Raw genomic sequence first — 24918 nt, 5'->3', positions numbered from 1 at the left:
TCTACTTACCCTCAACGGTATTGTTTTCAATTGTGTATTCCCTTTCTCCACGTATTGCATTTAATACTAAAAACTCTTTTCTATCGGGAAACTTGCTGAAGGCAGTCAGGCCTACCCGCGTCGGTCCACCTCGCACTTGATGGAACGGACTTCATTCAAATTATGCCCTCGGTGCCACAGGAAGTTCCCGCACACCGACTCGCACGAAGTGTGCAACCTGTGCTTCTCTCTGGAGCACACTGAACAAGACTGCGACACGTGTAAATCTTTCCGCTCCAAGAAAACGCTCCACTACCGTTGGGATCGACGTCGCGAAATGCAGAGTCAGAACACGGGCTCCATTCCGGACCTCTTCGGAGAAGATGCTGAACAAGAAACCGGCTATGCCATCGGCCGAGGAAGAACAAGAGGATCCTGTCTCCATCTCTGAATCCGGCTCTGATGTGGGCGAAGATATTCCGCAAGGTCAGCGATCCTCCATTGCCCCAAACTCCAACTCAGCCAAAGAAAAAGGCTCTGGTTACTCCTCTGCTTTCGGGCCATGGTTGGCACTGAGAACATGTTACCAACGCCCCGCCTTCGGGCTCGGCACCAAAACGTATGTCAAACCCTTCCGGCTCGGGGTCAAGTCGTCCACACTCTGGCACCAAGCCGAAATCTTAGGGGTCTAAGCCAAAACCTGTCTCGGGCCCACCTCCTTCAACGCCGAAATAGTCTTCGGAACCGAATTCTCGGCTCCCAAGACATCGGCACCAAAAACTTAGGCGCCGAAACATAAAGATGCTCCGATACCATTGAAGGAGCCCCGTTTCGATGTCCCGCCTCTAAAACCGAAACAAAAGGAACTGTACATCAATCCAAAAACTGAACATATTGCGACTAAATTGCCACTCAAACGCAAATCTGACTCAGAGGAAGCTTATCCCATTCCTTTAAAGAAGTAACATGTGGGAACTAACTCTTCTCCTCCATCACCTCTTTCCCCAGAAACACAAAACTTGTTAATTACCCCCTACTAATTCACCACCACCGTGGACAGACATGTGGATGACCTGTTTAAGGATCCTGTGCGGGCACCTATTCTTACCCCCAGGATAGACAAAAAGTATAAATCTGCACCATCAGGACCAGTTTACATAAAGGGCCAGTTACCCTTAGATTCCTTAGTAGTTTCTAATGCATGTAAATGGGCCAATTCTCAAACGTTGGGAGAAGCTCCACCTCCGGACAAAGAGCCTAAGTTGATAGACTCCTCTAGAAAAAGTGTAGCCTCCCAAAATGCAAATATCTGGCGCGTTTCTAACACCAAAGCCCTTTTAGCCAGGTACAATAGGGCGCATTGGGACGAAATGGAGCAATTGCTCCAATTCCTACCTGATGAGCACAAGTCCAAAGCTCAAGACCGAGTACAAGAGGAAAAGCTCATCTCGAACAGTTCCTTTAGGTGCGCGTTAGATGGGGCTGACCCTGCGGCTAGAGCTGTCACCACCGGCGTGCTACTAAGAAGGTAAGCGTGGTTAAGAATTTCTGGCTTTAAACCGGAATTTCAAGCTTCTATTCTTAATACGCCGTTTGACAAACAACCTCTCTTTGGTCCTGTTGTAGACACGTCCTTAGAAACAAGCATTTGCAATGCAATAGGTCTCGCATTTGCGAGAGTTTAAGCTATTGGCATTGTAAATAAAAATGCCTTTTATTTATGTTTTTAAAATCAAAACATAAATAAAAGGCAATGTCATTTACAATGGCAATAGCTCAAACTCGCATAAATGCGAGACCTATTGCATTGCAAATGCTTGTTTCTTTTCTTTCCTCAATTGGGTTCGGATGTGCTTATCTTAGCTCAAGTTAGGAAAACTTTATTATACTTGTTCTCGGACGTATTCACACTTCTCGGACCTAGTTTCGGTCCGAACATCGATCGACGTTCGAGGATGGAATCGAGGACTCCCTTCAAGAGATGTCCTTTATATCATGCGAAATATCCACACATTGATGTCCATCCGGTGTGTAACAAATGTTTATCACCGGATCATGATGAGTCATGGTGTATGGCCTGCGCCCGGTTCCGGTCAAAGAAGACACTTCGGAATCGACGGGCGGCTAGATTGGAGGCCAAACAATCGGCGCCTAACCCGGTTAACATATTCAGCACCGAGGATGAAGAAGTCGAGAGCGTCGCAGAGATAGACTCGAGCAATGCTTCGGAGCATGAATCCCAATATGACGACGATGATGAGGTGATCTTCGAGGACGAAGACGTCGACGAGGTAGGAGACGACGATGAGGCCCTTGGGGCCGAGGAAGATAGCTCAGGCGAGGAGCTAGGCCAATCCGTCGATGCGGAGGCCGAGGGAGATAGTCTTGATAAGGCTCATGTCGAGGGATCGCCTGCGGGCCTTACCCAAGATCGGTCGGATCGTTCTACAGCCCCGCCTGAAGGTCCGGCTTCGAACATTTCAAAAGAGCCAGAAATATCAAAAAAGACTGGAGTCGATTCATTGAAATCGAAACCAAAACCAGCACCGGTCAAATCGAAACCGAAAGTGCAACTGGTTTAGGTCAGATCGAAGGCATCGAAGGCCTCCAATCCGTCGACACAGAAGGACGTCGGAGCCGACCAAAGAAAGAAGGACTTCGGTACCGAGAAACCAAAAAAGGACTTCGGCACCGAGAAACAGAAGAAGGCCCTCGGGCCCGAGAAGACGCAACGGCCTATGGCACCGAAGGTTGGGGCACCAACGACCAAGGTCAAGGTGGTCGATCCGACTACATCAACACCGAAGAGTGCTGAGACTGCCAAAATATCGGATCAACAGGGCGTCGATCCCAAACTTCGGATCGAAAACCCGAAGGCTGGAAAGAAACCGGAGACTGCGTCGAGGCCTGTCTCCAAAGAGCCTATTTGTTCCAAAGCACCGTCTGCATTCACGTTGCAACAGGTGTCGGAGTCCCTAAAGCGCATCAGGGAACGGGCCACTCTCGAACCGAAAACAGGTCCCGAATCGCACAAGGTCGCCAAAGCTCACTCGGCGCCGGCACCGACCAAGTTTGGATTGCCACCACCAGGGGCACCGAAGATGTTCGAACTTAGGAAGAGTATCGAACAACCAAGAACAGTGTCCACGGAAAGATCCGATGTCGAAGACTCACAGGACCAGTTTATCGACGCCGACACTGGTAGGCTGTTGTACCGCAAGCGGAGAATTGTTCCAGAAAAGGCTTTGGACTCGTACAAGATTCCACTAAAGAGGAAAATGGCGTCAGGTTCGACACCAGTGCTTGTAGAACCTTACCACAACTATGATCAGGAACCACCATCCTTTTCTCCCACACACTCGGAGGCGGATGCAGGAGAGGGCTATATTGAGGATGATACCACTTATCCTGTGGATAATGACCCTGATGAACAACGGCAAGACCAAGATCAAGCATGGGGAGACCCTAATGACCCAGGAGACCCACAAAATGCTCCTGACACTCATCTTTATAATATAAAACCATCTCCCACTGAGGATACTGCTGCTTTTAACGCCCTCATTGAAAGGGCGGCTGCCCATCACGGAGTGGAACTTCATTCTGACTCTGTGGAGGAGGATTTCTTGGTGGACACGTTCTCCACATCAGAAAGAACGGTCACGACTCTACCAATGTTAAAAGGGGTTATTAAACATGCTAAGGACATCTTTAAGGAGACAACCAGGGCGCGGGTATTGAACCCGAGAATAGAGAAGAAATACAAACCAGCCCCAGGAGACCCAATGTACATTAAGGGTCAATTGCCGTTGGACTCCATGGTAGTTTCTAATGCTCGCAAGAGAGCTAACTCGCAGACTACAGGTGATGCTCCTCCTCCAGACAAGGAGTCCAAAGTGCTAGAAACATCAGGCAATAGGATAGCAGCACAAGCAGCAAACATTTGGTGCATTGCCAACACTCAGGCACTCCTGGCCTGATACGACAGGTCACACTACGATACCCTAGAAACACTGCTAGAACACCTACCAGATGAATACAAAGATGGAGCGGAGCTCCTCATCAGAGAGGGGCAACTCATTACAAATGCGTCCATCAAATGCGCACTAGATGCAGCTGACACTGCAGCAAGGGCAATCAACACTAGTGTGATGTTGAGGAGGCACGCATGGCTGAGAATATCAGGTTTCAAACCTGAGATTCAAAATAATATTTTGAATCAACCAGTCAACCCAGACTTTTTATTTGGCCCCGAGGTTGACGCTACACTGGAAAAGATTAAAAAGGACACAAACTGCGAAATCTATGGGGGCTCTACAGTCGCAGCAGTTTCGGAGTGGCTCCTTTCGTCGCCCCGGGAATAGAGGAGCAGCTAGAGGTCAGGGGTCCCAGCAGCAGTACAGTAAAGGAGGTACCCAGAGTACCTATAATAAAAACAATAGGGGTGGATATCGTGGATGCAGCACCAAAGGCAGAGGACGAGGACACAACAACACCAGGTCCTCCGCCAATAACAAACAGTGACGTCTTGTCGTTGCCCCCCGCCCACATAACACCGGTCGGGGGGAGACTCCAACAGTTCCTGCCAGTCTGGAGATCCATCACCACAGACAGGTGGGTCAGAGAAATTGTCCAGTACGGTTATTGGCTGGAATTAACATCCAATCCACCCAACATACCACCAAGACACCGTCCTATGTCCGCAGAGCACTTGACATTATTGCAGCAAGAAGTACTAAGTATGCTGCAGAAAGAAGCCATAGAGCTTGTGCCTGTGGAACAGCGAGGGTCAGGGGTGTACTCTCTGTACTTCTTAATCCCAAAAAAGGACAGGTCTCTCCGACCTATACTGGACCTCAGACCTCTCAACCAATACATTCTGTCAGAGCATTTTCATATGCTCACCCTCCAGCAGGTTCTGCCGTTACTCAGTCAGGGAGACTTCCTAGCAACACTAGATTTGAAAGATGCGTATTTCCACATACCCATACACACATCACACAAAAAATATCTCCGGTTCACTCTTCAGGATCAGCATTATCAGTTCAAAGTACTCCCTTTCGGGGTAACAACGGCGCCCAGAGTCTTTACCAAGTGCCTCGCGACAGTGGCTGCACACTTAAGGAGACAGCACATTCACGTCTTCCCTTACCTGGACGACTGGCTTGTTCAGGCAAAGTCAGCCCAGCAGTGTGCCAGCCACATATCCCACACCATTCACCTTCTTCACAGTCTGAGTTTCTCACTAAATTATCCAAAGTCACATCTTCAACCCGCCCATGTACGGCAGTACCTGGACGCGACCATAGACACTCTGGCTGCCAAAGCTCAGCCAAATTTAGCGAGAATCGACCGCATGCAACTGCTGATAAAAAAGTTCAGACCTCAACACTCGCTTTCAGCGCGAGTGTTCATGCAGTTGATAGGCATGATGGCCTCCTGCATCTTCATAGTCCCGCACGCGAGACTACATATGCGCCCGCTTCAGGAGTGCTTGGCACGTCAATGGAATCAGGCTCACGGGCAATTAAAAGACCTAGTGTTGGTGAGCGGTCGGGCATACAACTCTCTGCATTGGTGGAATCCACAAAACCTTTGCAAGGGCCGACCGTTCCAAGAGCCTGTTCCACAAATAATACTGACGGCGGACGCGTCTCTCCAGGGATGGGGAGCTCATGTACTCAATTACACAGTGCAGGGACTATGGACGACACAGCAACAGAAGATGCACATCAACCTTCTGGAACTGATGGCTATCTTCCTGGCAATGAAGGCATTCAAAGTACACCTGTGCAACAAAGTCGTGTTGATCCGGACGGACAACATGACTGCCATGTACTACATACAGAAGCAGGGAGGAACACACTCTCCACAGTTGTCTCATCTGGCTCAGAGCATGTGGAGGTGGGCCATTCAGAGGAACATGTTCCTCTTGGCAGAACACCTCCCAGGCAAGGACAACCAAATGGCGGATCTGCTCAGCAGACACCGCCACCAAATGCACGAGTGGGAGCTACATCAATCAGTACTCCAACCGTACTTCCAGCAGTGGGGTCATCCAGAGATAGACCTATTCGCCACAAGGGAAAACGCAAAATGCCAAAGCTTTGCCGCCAGGTTTCCGCATCCACAGTCACAGGGCAATGCGATATGGATGAACTGGTCAGGCAGATTTGCGTACGCTTTTCCCCCAGCGCCATTAATACCGCTAGTGGCACGCAAACTAAGGCAACACTCAATGACACTCATCCTGGTTGCTCCAATGTGGGCACGCCAGCCATGGTACACCACGTTACTAGAACTTTCCGTGGTGCCGCCTCAAAAACTGCGGCTAACACCCAAACTTTTAACACAGAACCATGGCGAAATTCAGCACCCAGATCCGCAACAGCTGAACCTGGCGATCTGGCTCCTGAAGTCTTAGAGTTTGGCTACCTGAACCTGCCTCCAGAATGTATGAATATCATCAAGGAGGCCAGGAGACCCACGACCAGAGCTTGCTATGCAGCTAAATGGAAAAGATTTGTCATTTACTGTAAAAACAATGACATTAATCCGCTGGATGCATCCATTCAGAACATCATCTGTTACCTGTTACACTTATACCGATGCAATCTGGCATACAGCTCCATCCGTATACATCTAACCGCAATAGCAGCCTATCTTCAAAACAGGCAGCACCTCTCTTTATTCAGAGTGCCTGCCATCAAAGCCTTCTTAGAGGGACTCAAACGAGTGATTCCTCCAACACACCCACCGGCACCGGTGTGGAACCTGAATGTGGTCCTCACCAGATTGATGGGTCCTCCCTTTGAACCTCTACATTCATGTGAGATTCAATTCCTCACCTGGAAAGTAGCTTTCTTAGTGGCAATCACTTCGTTGAGAAGAGTTAGTGAACTCCAGGCACTAACCATTCAAGAGCCATTCATACAAGTTCACGCAAACAGGGTTGTACTACGTACCAACCCCACATTCATGCCTAAAGTGATATCGCAGTTCCACATGAATCAGACTATTGAACTGCCTGTTTTCTTTCCAAATCCAGAAAATGTCGTAGAGAGAATGCTCCATACACTAGATGTAAAGAGGGCCCTCATGTACTATATAGACAGGACAAAGGATTTTAGGAAAACAAAACAACTGTTCGTTGCCTTTTCTCCACAACACAAGGGCAGCGCCATTTCCAAAGCAGGGATAGCCAGATGGATCGTTAAATGTATTCAAATTTGCTGTGAAAAAGCTAAACGCACATTAACGATTCCTCCCAGAGCCCACTCAACACGAAAGTTAGGGGCGTCCATGGCTTTCCTAGGGAACATTCCTTTAGAGGAAATATGTAGAGCAGCCACATGGTCCACTATACATACATTTACTAAACACTACTGTGTAGATGTGCATTCAAAACAGCAGGCAGCTGTAGGACAGGCTGTTCTCAAGACCCTTTTTCAGACTGCTGCAGCTGGCACGGGCAGCCGCCGCTAATGGAGGGACTGCTATATAATCTATGCACAGATATGAATTCAGCAGCCCACATGCCTCGAACCGAATATGCTACTTACCAGTATGCATCTGTTGTTGGCATGTAGGGCTGCTGACATTCATATCGCCCACCCTCCTCCCCGGCGCCTGTAGCGGCTGCAGTACTCAGAATTACTGTATAGCATGGTCATCACTTACTGTATCTACTCCATCACTGCCACAATGGCGAAAAACAATCTCAGGATGGAGAGGATGCCCATGCGCACTGTAGTCCAGGGGAGGAGCCACCTATCTCGTGATACTTCGAAGACTCTTCCAGGACAACAATGTGCAATCATCTGGACCCAACACTAGGCGGCAATCTATGCACAGATATGAATGTCAGCAGCCCTACATGCCAAGAACAGATGCATACTGGTAAGTAGCATATTCGCTACTCCACGACCTGGGGTTCACAGTAAACCACACCAAGTCTCATCTGCAACCATCCCATACACAACAATACCTCGGTGCCACCATAGACACCTCAAGAGTGCTAGCCTATCCCACTCCAGCCAGGATAGCAAGCATGCAGGCTCTCCTCCCCAAATTTCAACCTCAACACTCCCTTCCAGCTCGAGTGTTCATGCAACTCATAGGAATGATGGCCTCTTGCATATATATAGTGCCTCACGCAAGACTCCAGATGCATCCGCTACAAGAGTGCTTAGCATGCCAGTGGAACCAGGCTCAAGGTCAGCTAACAGATATGGTGTTGGTAGACGGTCGCACTCATCGCGCTGTGCAGTGGTGGAACACCACAAACCTTTCCAAAGGTCGACCGTTCCTGGACCCGGTTCCTCAGATAATACTAACAACGGACGCATCGCTCTCTGGCTGGGGAGCTCACCTATTACACCTCACCGTGCAGGGCACATGGACGCCTCAACAAAAGTTACTGCATATCAACCATCTGGAGTTACTAGCAATCTTTTTAGCCCTAAAATCTTTTCAAATACAGATTTCAGGCAAGGCAGTCCTCATTCGCACAGACAACATGACGGCCATTTATTATATACAAAAACAAGACGGCACACACTCTCCACAGCTCTCTCAATTAGCACAGAGCATATGGAGATGGGCAAACTCTTTCTCCTAGCTCAACATGTCCCAGGAGTCCAAAACACCGTGGCCGATCTGCTCAGCAGACAGACACAACAAATCCACGAGTGGGAACTTCACCCACAGGTTCTTCATCCCATCTTTCAAATGTGGGGGCATCCACAGATAGACCTCTTTGCCACCCACGAAAACACAAAATGCACAAGCTTCGCCGCCAGATACCCACACCCATTGTCCAAAGGAAATGTGATATGGATGAACTGGTCAGGCAAATTTGCGTACGCTTTTCCGCCTCTCCCACTCATTCCATTAGTGGTGCGCAAACTACAACAACACTCCCTCACACTAATCCTAGTAGCTCCAACGTGGGCCAGACAACCGTGGTACACCACGCTGCTGGAACTCTGTAGTACCACACCAAAAACTACACCTCTCACAATGCCTCCTAACCCAGAACCATGAAGAGATCAGACACCCGGAACCAGCTCAGCTCAACCTTGCGATCTGGCTCCTGAAATCCTAGAATTTGGGTACCTAAATCTTCCCCCTGACTGTATGAACGTCATCAGAGAAGCTAGACGACCTACCACTAGAGCGTGCTACGCTGCCAAGTGGAAACGATTTGTTGTTTATTGCCATAACAACACTATCAATCCCCTGGACGTGTCCATTCAGCACATCATAGGCTACTTACTCCACCTACAAAGGTGTAATCTAGCCTATACGTCCATTCGACTACACCTCGCAGCAATTGCAGCTTACTTACAAAACAGGCAACATCTTTCACTCTTTAGAGTACCTGCCATTAAAGCCTTCATGGAAGGCCTAAAAATAATAATTCCCCCCAGAGTACCACCCTCACCTGTGTGGAACTTAAATATTGTTCTCACAAGGCTAATGGGCCTCCCTTCGAACCTTTGTACAAATGCGAACTACAAATCCTAACATGGAAAACAGCTTTCCTTGTAGCCATCACTTCCCTTAGAAGGGTCAGTGAGATACAAGCACTTACCATACAAGAACCTTTTCTTCAAATGCATCATAACAAGGTTGTTCTCCGTACCAACCCAAAATTCCTACCTAAAGTCATTTCCCCTTTTCACCTAAACCAATCGGTAGAACTACCAGTATTTTTCTCGCACCACAGACCGTTGCAGAAAGGGCTCTGCACACACTAGATGTCAAACGAGCCTTACTCTACTACATCGAGAGAACACAACCTTTCCGCAAGACCAAACAACTGTTTGTCTCTTTCTCTCCACCACACAAGGGCAACCCCATCTCAAAATTTGGGATAGCTAGGTGGATTGTAAAATGCATTCAGATTTGCTACCACACAGCAAAACGATCGCTATCCGTTCCTCCTAAAGCACATTCTACACGAAAGATAGGGGCTTCCATGGCATTTTTAGGGATCATACCATTAGATGATATCTGCAAAGCAGCTACATGGTCAACACCGCACACTTTCACTAAACACTATTGTGTAGATGTGCAAACTAAGCAACAAGCTAGTGTGGGCCAGGCTGTACTCAAAACATTATTTCAAACCACTGCAACAGATACCGGTGGTCGCCGCTAAGGTTGGGAACTGCTATATAGTCTATGCAAAAGTGTGTAATCTGCAGCTCATATGCCTCGAACAGAATATGCTACTTACCAGTATGGCATGTAGAGCTGCAGATCTACACACGCCCACCCCCCTCCCCGGCTACCTGTATCTGTTCCAGTTTATCTTATTTAGATACACACATGGGTTTCTTCACTGTTATTACTACGCTCCATCTTTCCCTGCTGGCGAAAAACAATCTGAGGATGGAGCCGAAGCCCATGCGCAATACCATCCAAAGGAGGAGTCACCGACCTCGAGACTTCCAAAGACTTTCCAAGAGGAAAAACTAACTGCAAACATCCGGGCCCAACACCAGATGGCGATCTATGCAAAAGTGTGTAGATCTGCAGCTCTACATGCCAAGAACAGATGCATACTGGTAAGTAGCATATTCCTTTAATACCTATTGTTGGTTCTAAAATAAAACAAGCATTAAACCATAGGCCTAGACTTCAGTTATTGAATGTGTGAGACCATTTGCTGGCTGAGTGTGCAACAAATGCTTTACACTGTCCTCTGATACTGCCTTACTGCTCGACCAAGCTACCACTTTAGAGAGTAAGGTTATATCTAACTTTAACCTCTGCCAAACCTCTGGGGACTCTGTACACCCTGTACCTATTTGGGAACGGTATATACAGAGCCACTTTCTCACACTGGTACCCATAAAACACCTTCGGTACCGAAATTAGGAACACACCCTATTTCCGTTACACCCAAAAAGGCCTCGGTATCGAAATCTTTGGCACCGAAAGACCATAAGGCCTAGGAACCAAACAAACACCAAAAAGCTCGGGATCTGAAAAAGTTATCGGACTCTACACCGACATCGAAGCCAAAGGAGCACAATACACCTCCTATGGCTCCAAAGCCCAAATCGAAAACACGCTCGGAACCGAAAAGAATTGGCGCTGAAAAGAGACAACCAGCAGGAAGAACTGTTTCGGCCAGATCCTATCGATCCGAAACAAAAGACATTACATGTTGTCCCTAAAACAGGTCATATTTTCAATATCTCAGCAACAAACGGCAAATTTGATACCTCACACCCTCCTGAGGTACCTGTGAAAAGAGACTTTACAACTTCACCCATAAGATCCTCTTTTCCTATTCTTCCGGCCCAACCTTTGTCTCCTACAAACTCTCCTATACACTCTCCTAGACTCTCTCCCATACTCACCCTTACCACCACAGGATGAAGATGATTTAGGGGACGGGTGTGGACACAATCGGGATCCTTTAGATGACCCTAATGATTACACTACTCCACCACAGGATACATTGGATGATTACAACAATCCCACAGATCCTCCAGACCTTCCTGATCCAGATGTATACCTATCTAGGCCATCCCCTCCTGACGACAATATAGGTTTTCGTCTGCTCATTAACAGGGCTGCGCAATATCCTGGGGTTGAACTACATTCAGACCCCAAGGACGAAGATTTCCTACTAGATACATTTGCCCAGTCGCAAAAATCAATACATACATTACCCATGTTTAAAGGTGTCATTAAACATGCACCAGACATATTTAAAGACCCTGTCGGGACCAGGCTTCTCAATCCTCGGATTGATTAAAAAAAATATAAACCTGCCCCTAATGATTCAATTTACATTAAATGACAACTCCCTTTAAATTCTTTGGTAATCTCAAATACAAGAAAATGTGCTAATTCCCAAACCTCTGGTGATGCTCCAACTCCAGACAAAGAGTCTAAACTGCTAGATGCATCAGGCAAACGAGTTGCCTCCCAAGCAGCCAATCACTGGAGAATAGCTAATGCACAAGCACTGCTTGCCAGATATGACAGGGCTCACTACGATGAGCTTGAAGATCTTATCCAACATTTACCAGACCAATACAAAGCCAAGGTCAACGATCTGGTCCAAGAGGGCAAGTTAATTACAAATGCATCCATCAAATGTGCCCTCGATGCAGCAGACCCTGCATCTAGATCTCTCAACACCAGTGTATTACTTCGCAAACATGCATGGTTGCGCATTTCTGGTTTTAAACAAGAAGTGCAAACAACTATCTTAAATCAGCTATTCGATCAAGAACACCTATTTGGCCCAGCTGTCTTGACAGTTACGCGTCCTATGAATAAAACCATTTTGCAAAGTACCCTGAATCGTCAGGAGGTGAGGCTCATTGAAAAATACCGGACCGCAACAGATGGCCTAAATGATAAAGATGAAATTTGGGCATTGATACAATAAAAGTTTCATCAACAAATTTAGACCCTGAATGCAGGATTTAACACACGCATCTAATTTTGTCAGAAGAGTGCTCCACATGTACAGTCACTATGTATGTATGTATATATGTGTAAAAAAATATGTAATTTTAGAATGTGAGCCTTGATATTTACAGGTTTCCTTACTCTCTTTGTTTGCACATGGAAAAGACTTTGGGTGCTATTTCTTTCTATTCACTTTGGCCTCATAATGCGTTTCCCTCTTTATTTCTCTTTATAAGAACTAGTGACGTTTATTCTCCTTCTTTATTTGTATTTTTAGTAAGGTTTGCACTCGTCTCCAGTTTGGTAAGCACCAATAGTATTAGATACATAGCGGTTTCCTACTCGGAAATATAAGAGGAGCGCGTAAATATTTTGTCCTAATAAAGCTCCCTTCTAATATGGCCGACACGCTGCCTGGTTTCTCTCGGGAGGTCCTTAGTCCTACGTTACTGTTTACACCAGGAAATAAGGTCCTGACATCCCTTACCCGTTACTCCACTCGCGCTGCGTGAAAGGTGAGAGGAAGAAAGCGAGATAATTGGTTTAAGAGATGGTGGAGAACTAAGGTAAGCGCATTCGAACATGAGACGCCTTTTTATAGGTTTTCTTAAAGTGAGCAGTCCTTCGGGACTTTAATTTGGTCTCCTCTTGCGCGTTTCCTTCACAATCAGCTAGTGACCACACCGGACGCCTCCCTCTGAAGAATTTTGAACATGGACAGGGGGCTCCGCTGCCACCTGATCAAGGTATTCAGAATTAAGTTAGAGGAAGCACTTTAAGTCTTTGAAGAAATGCTTTAGCCATTTCTCTATTTTCTCTACAGAATTGAAAACAGATGGGTTGGACTCATACTCTCTAGTATAATTGATTCGCTGAGCAGTTTCTTCGACTTGAGGTCAGTCCATTAGACCGGTCATCCCCGTAGAGAGGCTCCTCCAGATTCCGGAGTTATACTCTTCTCAGATTAATTGTTTTTATAGTGCATATATGTTAGTTTGTCTGGTGAAGGTATCTAGAATCACTTTTTTTAACGATAGAGCGAGTAGTCTTGCGACCTAGAAGCACATTAATACATCTAATAAGCTTTAGGCAGTAATGTATTACTAACACGAGAATCGGTTATTTCTCTTTTTCTCTTCATTTGTGTTGGGACTTTTTGTCTGCGTTTCATGTTTGAGGTGAAGGACCTGTATAGTGTAAGGCGAGCTCAGAGGGTCTTGCGTAATGTATATGTTATTTGAGTGTGCTTCTTTTCCATGTAGATTGCTTCTGCTTTCCTTGTCCTGAAGAGGCCAAAAGGAATTGATTGGCTGAAACGGGACCGCGTCGACATTTTGGTTTCACAGAGGGCTCCTAAAAAATTGGAATGTGTTGGGACATATGAACTTTGCATTGCTTTTGAACTTATGGAGATATTGTTTTTCCTATGCAATGTATATGCCCTCAGGGATGCCCACACTATTGAAAGGTGGATCCATAATTGAAAATTTGTTTTTGGATAGTAGCGTACTTTCGTTCAATGTACACAGGTTGTGTTTTGTAAATATGTTTGTTATACATGCTCAGCAAAAAAATGAAGAATGAGATGTGAATTTATATACACACAAAAGGATAATTAAAAGTGTCCTTTTGCAAATAATTTTGGCCTATTTGTTCCTCCATACTGCTTTTTCTACATTGTATTTTCCTTACCCAGGTATGGGAGGGTGATTGATGGGTATACCCCCAATTTTTGGAATCCAGCTGTGGATACAGCTTTGAAAAAAATGAAAAAAGACACACTGCAAAATAAATGGGAGCATTACAATCTCAAACACCACGAAGTTCCTGTTGTCGCTCCTTTTATAGGGGCGCATCCAAAAACATTAGAACAGACACTACTTCCTCCTACAAGAGTCCCACACAAACCTCCCCCAACAAGGCATATTTTAGAAGTGGGTACAGAGGAAATAATAAGCGTAGAGGCTGAGGTGATGACAACCGAACCTCCCCTTCTACCAAACAATGACTTCCCTCCTCTCCCTCCAGACCATTCCACTCCGGTGGGAGGAAGACTCTCACATTTCCTACCTGTCTGGAACTCCATCACTACAGACAGGTGGGTAAGACAAATGATACAGTATGGTTCTCTTCCAGGGGATCCTCATCAATACTCATAAGTATTAGAATATTCCCGCCCATGCGCGGGACCACGGAAACACTATTATATATATATATATATATATATATATATATCAATTGCAGCCTACTAAACACCAGAGCTGAATCATGCCATAAGGAATGTCTACCATACATGAAAAACATGCATTAGAAACAGGAGAAAACAATAGCAAAATTTGTTTAGAAACTGTTGTTTTAATGCTCAGCACACAGTAGAAATCCTCATAAATCACTGAAAGCATAGGAAGCTCCCAGGCTGCATTGCAAACACCCAGTCTAAAAAGACTGAAAAGCTAACTTGTAGCTGCATAGCAATAAACTGACACCGTGCATTTAAGGCACACCTGACCCCCAACTTCCCATCATGCCTCAAGGGTGACAGTTAGGTCAGTAGTTCTTTCCAGCTCCTTCAGGAAGGATCCTGGCAACACAGCTCCACTCTTTTCTGATTTTTGTCTGAAAATATTTTCACTTTTCACAACTTTTATTCCTTACTTCGTCTTTCATCAGTTAAAGTAAGAAGCTGTCTTTTTTGACAGGTTTGGGCATTTTTTAATATCTTAAAATGCCATCTCTTTTTGACCCTTGCCCTTCTTGTGGCAAAAAGAAGGCCGAGACTGATTCTCATAGGGTCTGTATCCTTTGTCTACCGGAGAACCATGATCCTACGACCTGCCAGAACCTGTCCAGAAGAACTTTGAAGGACAGGGAAAGAATTCGCCTGTATGGCCTGGCAGGTAAACCATCTAGAGGAAGATCTCCCGTAAGGAAGGGGTCCAAGAGGTCTAGAATGTCTTCTAGAAGCAAGTCCTCGCGTCCTTCTGCCTCAGCATCGGGCTCGGCGCTGAAAAAAGATCTTCAGGTGGGTCATATTTCCAAGAAAAGACCTTCGACAGCGGGCTCGCCGTCGAGAAAAGGTACGTCGAAGACTCGTCCGCCGTCGTCAACCCGGCGACGATCGGCATCGAGAGACAAGACCCCTCTGCCGTTGTCAACCCGGCGACGATCGGCGTCGAGGAGCAGAGACCCTCCGCCGTCGTCGACTCGGCGTCGAGGAGTGTCACCCCTCCGTCGTCGAGGGCAGGCTCACTTCCGTTGTCGCAGTTCCACCAGCGATCGACGTCGAGAGCGAAGACTCCTCCGCCGACGTCAACCAGGCGACGATCGGCGTCGAGGATGAGGTCTCCGTCGTCATCCCGACAGCGTTCAGCTTCGAGGGCGAGAAATACCCCTCAGCCGTCGTCGCGCAGACCGTCGATGTTGAGATTGGATGCAGCTCCGCCGTCGTCTAGATGACGTTCGGCGTCGAGAGAGAGAGTGTCCCTCCGTCGTCGGCTTCACATCGCCGTTCGGCGTCGAGGCAACATTCTTCGCCTGCTCATCGGCACAGGTCGCCGTCGACACGGCGTTCATCGTCGAGCAGACGAGAGGCCCGACAAGCAGGAAGGCAGGAGCCCAAATCGACGTTGAGAGCACGCTCGACGTCTAGATAGGCCTCGGTGAGGTCTGACGATGGATCGGTGGTCCTAGTGACTGAGTCAGCTTCGTGCCATTCGTCCTCGCACTCATCCAAGGGGGCTTCTCCAAGGTCAGCTACTCCGCAAGGTCTCTCACGGAGAGAAGTTGCTAGCCATGTCCGCAGGTCTCCTTCAAGACAACGCGAGACCACTTCTGCAGTTCCACTGTCGCCCAGATGGCTGCTGCCCGTACGTCACTGGCAGGACTCGGGGGCGACAAGGAGGATGCAAGAGTATGCCAGTCTGGCGCATAGATCTCCGCTTCAAAGATTGGTGGACGAAGTAGACAGTGAGTCCTCCCAAGCAAGCACGCGAGAAGTCACCTGAGAGACAGCGCCATAGATCGTGCTCCCCCAGACGAGAAGATCGTGCAGTCAGATCACGGGCCCGTGATAATCGACGAGGTAGAAGAACACCATCTACTTCCTCGACTTCCTCCACCCGATCCTCAAAGAGGGATTACTCCCCCACGCTATCAGACAGCCCAGTGTCTCGCCCATAGACGATATCAACACATACCATGAGGTTCTGCAGAGGGGTGCTCAGAAGCTCAACATTGAGATGTCAGTCCCACAAGTCACGACGACTGTGATTTTCGAGACTCTGCATCAGAAGACTGCATCTCGACCGCTGCTTCCATTGGTTCCTGGGATCCTGGAACCTGTCACGGACACTTTCTTAACTCCAGCAACCATCAAGGCGGTGCCGGCTCGCATCCTTAAGAAATATAAGCCGGCTGCCTCTGATCCGGTCTTTGTTAAGATGGACCCTCCTGCAGACTCGGTAATAGTAGCGGCGGCAAGGAAGACTCGCGCAGTATCGTCATCTTCTTCTATCCCACCAGATAAAGAGCGCAGAGCTCAGGACTCGTGGGGTCGCAAAGCCTGCACGTCGGCGGCTGCATCCCTTAAGGTCTCCAGCGCGGCTGCGCTGCTCGGCCGTTATGACAGAGCTCTCTGGGACTCTTTGGAGCGGTTCAAATCCAAGCTCCCAAAGGAGGACCAAAAGGATTTCGAGGAGATAGTCACTGAGGGATCCTTGGTGGCTAATCAGACGATTAGCACGGCGGCGAATGGAGCGGTGCTATCGGCGCATTCTTACCCGCATGGAGTATGCGCCAGGAGATCGTCCTGGTTGAGACTAACAGGGCTGAAACCAGATGCGCAGCAGAGAATCTTGAACCTTCCATTCTCTGGCTCTTCTCTCTTCGGCACGCATGCGGATGAAGAGATGGGTCGCATGAAGACCGAGTTGGACACCCTCAAGGCGGTTGGGTTGGAGAAAAAGGAGTTCAGACGCCGCTACAGACCCAACCAGCGTAAGGGGCCTCAACAGAGGGTTCAAACCCCTCAGTGGTCCCAGAATAAGGCCCAGGGAAAGTCACAGTATCGGGGAGGAAAGTCCAACAGAGGTAGAGGGGGCCACCAACAGCAGTCCTCTACCACGGCGAGAGCAGGAGGGAAGTCCTGAGCAGTGGCTTCCTCTGCCGCCGTTGCCCACTCCAGTGTGAGAAAGTGCTTCACAACATCTGGCAGAGTGGGACAGCATCACAAAAGATCGCTGGGTGCTGAATATACTGCGCAATGGATATGCGCTTCGTTTCCGTGCACTTCCAAAGGACATACCACCAAAAAAGTCCCGTCCTCACCAGTTACAGCTGCTTTGAAAGGAGGTGAGGGCCCTACTTCAAAAGCAGGCTATCGAAAAATTGGAAAGGGAGTGTACTCCCGGTACTTTCTGGTCCCCAAAAAAGATCAGGAGCACAAATTTCGGCCGATCCTGGACCTTCGTCTTCTGAACAAGGTCATAGTCAAGGAGAAGTTTCGCATGTTGGCACTTCATCAAATATGACCACATCTGCAAGTAGGGGATTGGATGTGTTCGGTGGACCTCCAAGATGCGTACTTCCACATTTCCATTGCAAAGCGTCATCGCAAGTACCTGCGGTTTGTGGTCGGCCACAAGCATTACCAATACAAGGTCCTGCCCTTTGGACTCAAGTCGGCTCCGCGAGTCTTCACCAAATGCATGGCAGTGGTGGCAGCTTTTCTTCACAGAAAAGGTCTCTTCGTCTACCCATACTTAGACGACTGGCTGCTGAAAGGTCCATCCCAGCAGCAGGTGAGGCAAGACTTCCAGATCTGTCTGCAACAGTTGCACGATCTCGGCCTTCATGCCAACATGGAGACGTCAGTGCAGCAGCCCACCCAAACCATCCACTACCGTGGCTCCGTTCTGGACACAAGCGTGGGAAGAGCGTATCCTTCGGAGGAGAGACTGTCCTCAATGAAACGGAAGTGCAGGCTCCTGCTCCAGGTGCAGAACCAGTCAGTCCGACAGGTGGCATCCCTGCTGGGATCCATGGCGTCCTGCATCTTTCTCATCCCCAACGCACGGCTGAGGATGCGGCCTTTGCAACAAACTCTGGAGGACCAGTGGGATCAGTCAACAGGTCGCTGGGAAGATCAGATATGTCTCTCCCAGGCGGCGAGATCCTCCCTCACATGGTTGACTCAGCAGCGGAATCTGATGGTGGGAGTCCCTTTTCACCAGCCACTTCCAGTGCAATCGGTGGCGACAGACGCGTCTCTGCAAGGCTGGGGGGCACACATGGGGTGCCTTCAGATACAAGGGCGGTGGTCGGCGACGGAACAGACCTACCACATCAATATGCTGGAACTCCGAGCAGTCCACCTTGCTCTGAAAGCTTTCCTACCGGCAATCGAGTCCGATTCGGTCCTGGTCCAGACCGACAACACGACGACCATGTTCTACCTAAACAAACAGGGTGGAACTCGGTCACGTCCTCTTTCCCTGGAGTCACAAGCGATCTGGCACTGGCTTCTCGCCCGGAACCTCTCGGTAGTGGCAGTGCACCTTCCAGGAGAGCTAAATATCAAGGCAGAGGCACTTCGAAGATCAGCCAGACTGGGTGCTGCACGACGAGATGGTGGCGGACCTTTTCCATCGTTGGGGTCGTCCGGAGATGGATCTATTCGCAGACGACGAAAACACAAAATGCCACGCCTTCGCGTCCAGACTCCACCGTCCAGGGACAAGGGGGAATGCGCTTTTGATGGACTGGTCAGGGACATATGCCTACGCCTTTCCTCCTCTCCCCCTGATCCCGAAGGTGGTGTCCAAGCTGCTCAGATCCAGCATGACGATGATTCTGATTGCTTCAGACTGGCCACGGCAGTGGTGGTACCCGGACCTTCTTCATCTGTCGGTACTCCACACACGAGACTGCCTTGCAGGCCAGACCTGCTGACCAAGATGGGCGGGAGGATTCTTCATCCAACCTTCCCTCACTGAACTTGGCAGCATGGCTCCTGAGGTCCTGCAATACGGACATTTGAAACTGCCGCCTGATTGCATGCATATTTTGAAAGAAGCGAAAAGACCCTCCACAAGAGCGTCGTATGCGTTCAAGTGGAAGAGGTTTTTTCTTTGATGTAGAGAACATCACCTTGATCCTACGAAGGGGCAGGAGGATGTAATTCTCCCTTACCTTCTGTACTTAGCAAGATCAGGTTTAAAGTATGCTTCTATCAGGGTCCATTTATCTGCCATTACAGCGTACAGGAGATCTCCTAGTCAGCCCTCCTTTTTCCAGATGCAAGTGGTCAAGAACTTCTTACAGGGGTTGAAGAAGGTGTATCCCCCTGTTCGAAACCCTTCTCCTCCGTGGGAGTTGAACCTGGTAGTATCTAAATTGATGGCCCCCCCCTTTTAGCCAATCCATAGAGCTTCCTTGCAGCATTTGTCTTGGAAGGCCGCTTTTCTGGTAGCCATTACATCGGCGCGCAGAGTAAGCGAGATCCAGGCTCTGTGTACTAAAGAGCCTTACACTGTTTTTCACCATAACAAAGTGGTCTTAAGGGCGCATCCATCTTTTCTCCCTAAGGTAGTGTCTGATTTTCATATCAATCAGTCCATTTCCCTTCCTTTTTTTTTCAAATCCAGCGACCCCTGCTGAACGGTCGCTTCATTCCTTGGACCTCAAGAGGGTACTTACTGCACCCAAATACCTTCTAGCTCTGGCTCACCCCTATACTCCCAAGCGTAATCTTCGCTCGCAATCAGCTGCCAACTTCTGTGTACCAAGATTTAAATTGGCAAGAATGGGAGGCAGATCTTTCGCCCACCTTGGACCATCCCTCTGGAACGCACTCCCTCCCTCCCTTCATTCGAAAGGAGGAAAACCATGTCAGGTTCAGAAGGCACGTCAAGACCGGCTATTCGAACAATAACAAGAATAGCCAGTAAATTCTCCTGACATCCTTATGCTGTGTCTCGGCGCCGGCAAATCCTTTTTGGGTAGCTGTAGCGCCTTACAAATTTTAAAAATAAATAAATAAATAAGTTCTATTTAAAGTACCAAGGGCATAAGGAAGACAGATCAGTTATTTGTCAATTATGGCGCCATGAGAACAGGCTTCCCAGCCGCTAAGAGATCCATCTCGAGATGGATTGTGTCCTGCATTACCTTAGCTTACCAGCTGGCGAAAAGGCCATTACCGTTGCCTCCTAAGGCGCATTCCACTAGGGGGAAATCAGCCACAGTTGCCTTCGTGCATGACGTCCCAATGTCAGAGATCTGCAAGGCGGCAACCTGGAAATCGGTTCATACCTTTACGAGGCACTACTGCCTAGAATCTGATTCCAGGGCTGATGCTCAAGTAGGCCAAGCCTCCTTGAGGAATCTATTTGGGTAGCTTAGCTTTTCCTTTCTAAGCCTACTGATCATTTTCTGTTTTTCCCCTTTGCCAGCAGGGAGATGAGGTGAGGCTCGCTATTCTATTCTAATGCTTATGACTATTGATGAGGATCCCCTGGAAGAGAAGGATTAGTTACTTACCTGTAATCCTAGTTCTCTTCCAGGGGTATCCTCATCAAAGTCATAAGCAACCCTCCCGCCTCCCCGGGCAAAGGTGTGCTATCTTTTTCAGAGGTTATTATTTCTTTGTGCCATGACTTTTCAGTCTCCGCAAAGAACTGACCTAACTGTCACCTCTGAGGCATGATGGGAAGTAGGGAGTCAGGTGTGCCTTAAAGGCACGGTGTCAGTTTATTGCTATGCAGCTACAAGTTAGCTTTTCAGTCTTTTTAGACTGGGTGTTTGCAATGCAGCCTGGGAGCCTCCTATGCTTTCAGTGATTTATGAGGATTTCTACTGTGTGCTGAGCATTAAAACAGTTTCTAAACAAATTTTGCTATTGTTTTCTCCTGTTTCTAATGCATGTTTTTCATGTATGGTAGACATTCCTTATGGCATGATTCAGCTCTGGTGTTTAGTAGGCTGCATATATATATATATATATATATATATATATATATATATCTATATCTATATCTATATCTCTCTCTCTCTCTCTCTATATCGGTCTGTCGCCGGCGGTCCGAGTTTGGAAACCGGATTTCCAAAATTATTCACTCCAAACAATCTCATGTATCTTTGAGAAATACTCGGACTCCCAAGTAGAATGCAAAGGATTTATTTACAAGTGCAGAACGACGCGTTTCGCCATTACGGCTTGCTCACGCTCCGTGAGCAAGCCGTAATGGCGAAACGCGTCGTTCTGCACTTGTAAATAAATCCTTTGCATTCTACTTGGGAGTCCGAGTATTTCTCAAAGATACATGAGATTGTTTGGAATGAAAAATATATATATATATATATATATATGCAACCACAATCCTTGGATGAGACACAACCAGGAACGGACCACCACGCAGGTAAATAATTTCCAAGTGCAGGTTTTAGTCTTCCCTTTACAACAACATGACGCGTTTCGCCCGGATTCAACCGGGCTTGATTATTTATATATATATATATATATATATAGCACATATTATATAGTATTTCCAGGGTCCCGCGCATGTGCGGGAATATTCTAATGCTTATGACTTTGATGAGGATACCCCTGGAAGAGAACTAGGATTACAGGTTAGTAACTAATCATTACTGCCTGGAACTTACCGCAACTCCCCCAACCATACCGCCCAAGCAACGTCCAATGTCCACGGAACATCTAACGCTCCTGAAACAGGAATTCCTCTCACTTCTTCAAAAGCAGGCAATAAAACAAGTTCCCCTTCAGCATCAAGGAACAGGGGTTTACTCCCTCTATTTTCTCATCCCCCAAAAAGACGGAACTCTCAGACCAATTACTGGACCTCAGACCTTTGAATATCTACATACAATCGGACCATTTTCACATGATCTCTCTTAAACAGGTCCTCCCACTACTCCAACAAAGCGATTTCCTTGCCACTCTAGATCTCAAGGACGCCTACTTCCATATTACTCTACACCCTGCTCACAGGAAATATCTACGGTTTGTAGTGGACGGTCAGCACTATCAATTCAAGGTCCTCCCATTCGTCTTCACAAAATGTCTAGCAGTAGTAGCCGCCCACTTGCGAAGATGACAAATTCATGTGTTTCCATACCTGGACGACTGGCTCATAAAAGCCAAGTCATACAGTTAGTGTGTTCACCACACTCCCCAAACAATTCAGCTACTCCACAGCTTGGGGTTCACAATAAACCTCACCAAGTCAAATCTTCAATCGTCCCACATACATCAGTATCTAGGGGCCACGATAGACACTTACAAAGCGCTTGCATACCCCAATCCAGTCAGAATAGCCAGTATGCAAACACTCATAACAAAATTTCAGCCCCAACACTCCCTACCAGCTCAAGTGTTTATGCATCTAATAGGAATGATGGCCTCTTGCATTCTCATAGTACCTCACGCAAGACTCCAGATGCGCCCTTTACAAGAATGTTTAGCACATCAGTGGAACCAGGCTCAAGGTCAACTTTCAGACCTGGTGTTGGTGGACAGCCGCACACATCGCTCTCTGCAGTGGTGGAACACACACAACCTTTCCAAAGGGCGGTTGTTCCTAGACCCAGTTCCACAGATAGTGCTAACCGCGGACGCATCGCTCACCGGCTGGGTAGCCTACCTCTTAAACCATACAATTCAGGGCAAGTGGACACCAACAAAAAATGCTCCACATCAATCACCTGGAGTTACTGGCAATCTTTCTAGCATTAAAATCATTCCAGACACATCTCATCAACAAAACTGTACTTGTCCGCACCGACAGTATGACAGCAATGTATTATATACAAAAACAAGGAGGAACACATTCTCTGCAGCTTTCTCAAGTAGCGCAAAGCATATGGAAATGGGCCATCCCACAAAAGATGTACCTTCTCGCAGAACATCTTCCAGGGGTGCACAATCAGATTGCGGATCTGCTCAGTCGTCACACACATCACATCCGTGAATGGGAACTTCACCCACAAGTTCTTCATCCATTTTTTCAGATGTGGGGCCACCCAGACGTAGATCTGTTCGCCACACACGCAAACACAAAATCCCCAACCTTCGCCGCCAGGTATCCACACCCATTGTCCAAGGGCAATGCGATACGGATGAATTGGTCAGGCAGATTTGCGTACGCTTTTCCGCCACTCCAGCGCATTCCATTAGTATTGTGCAAGCTCCAACAGTCGATCCAAGATGTTCCTGGTTGCTCCAACATGGGTCCGGCAACCATGGTTCACAACACTCCTGGAACTCTCATCAGTTCCACACTAAAAAACTACAACTCTTCCCAAAGCTTCTTACACAGAACCATGGAGAGATAAGGCATCCAGCTCAACTAAACCTAGCAATCTGGCTCCTGAAGTCCTAGAGTTTGGTTACCTCAAAATCCCACCGGACTGTATGAATATTCTTAAAGAAGCTAGACTCCCTACTACTAGAGCTTGCTATGCAGCCAAATGGATAAGATTCATCATTTACTGCAATAACAAAATTGACCTACTAGATGCTTCAATTCAAAACATTATTTGCTATTTACTGCATCTACAAAGATGTAATCTGGCATACACATCCATAAGATTACCTCTTGCTGCCCTTGCCGCTGACCTACAAAACAGACATTTGTCATTGTTTAGGGTACCTGCCAACAAAGCATTTATGGAAGTCCTTAAAAGGATAATTCCTCCCAGAATCCCACCCTCTCCAGTGTGGAATTTAAACCATGTTCTTACTAGGCTCATGGGTCCTCCATTTGAACCTCTGCACAAATGCGAACTGCAGTTCCTTACATGGAAAGCAGCTTCCCTTGTCGCAATCGCCTCTCTCAAAAGAGTAAGTGAGATCCAGGCTTTAACCATACAAGAACCATTCTTACAAATACATCATAACAAAGTGGTTCTTAGAACAAATCCGAAATTCCTTCCCAGAGTAATCTCTGCTTTCCATCTTAATCTGCAGAGAGAGCCCTTCACACACACATAAGAGCTATACTTTATTACATTGCCAGAACTAAACCTTTTAGAAATACAAACCAACTGTTTGTAGCTTTATCTCCACCTCATAAAGGAAACACCATCTCCAAAGCTGGAATTGCCAGGTGGATAGTCAAATGTATTCAAATATGCTACCGCAAGACAAAACACACTTTAACAATTCCCCCTAGAGCGCACTCAACACACAAATTAGGGACTTCCATGGCATTCTTAGGTAACATTCCCTTAGATGAAATTTGTAAAGCAGCAACATGGTATACAACACACACCTTCACCAAACACTATTGTGTAGATGTGCAAGCAAAACAAGCTTCTCTGGGCCAGGCTGTTCTTAAAACACTTTTTGAGACCTCTGCAACAGATAAAGGTGACCACCGCTAAGGGAGAGCACTGCTATACAGTCTATGCACAAGTATGTATTCTGCAGCTCATATGTCTCGAACGGAAAATGCTACTTACCAGTATGCATCTGTTCTTGGCATG

At 47.4% G+C, this 24918-nt stretch overlaps 1 protein-coding gene across 5 annotated transcripts in view; it reads left to right on the top strand.

Annotated features, from left to right (window-relative positions):
* Window positions 1-24918, top strand: part of TCF3 (transcription factor 3) — a 662804-nt gene that overhangs the window by 354854 nt on the left and 283032 nt on the right. The gene's annotated exons all lie outside the window — the stretch shown is intronic.

The sequence above is a fragment of the Triturus cristatus genome, chromosome 12 (genome assembly GCF_964204655.1).
Source record: "Triturus cristatus chromosome 12, aTriCri1.1, whole genome shotgun sequence".
Classification (NCBI taxonomy): Eukaryota; Metazoa; Chordata; class Amphibia; order Caudata; family Salamandridae; genus Triturus; species Triturus cristatus.
Note: the sequence above shows the minus strand (reverse complement) of the source record. Positions and strands in the feature narration are given on the sequence as shown.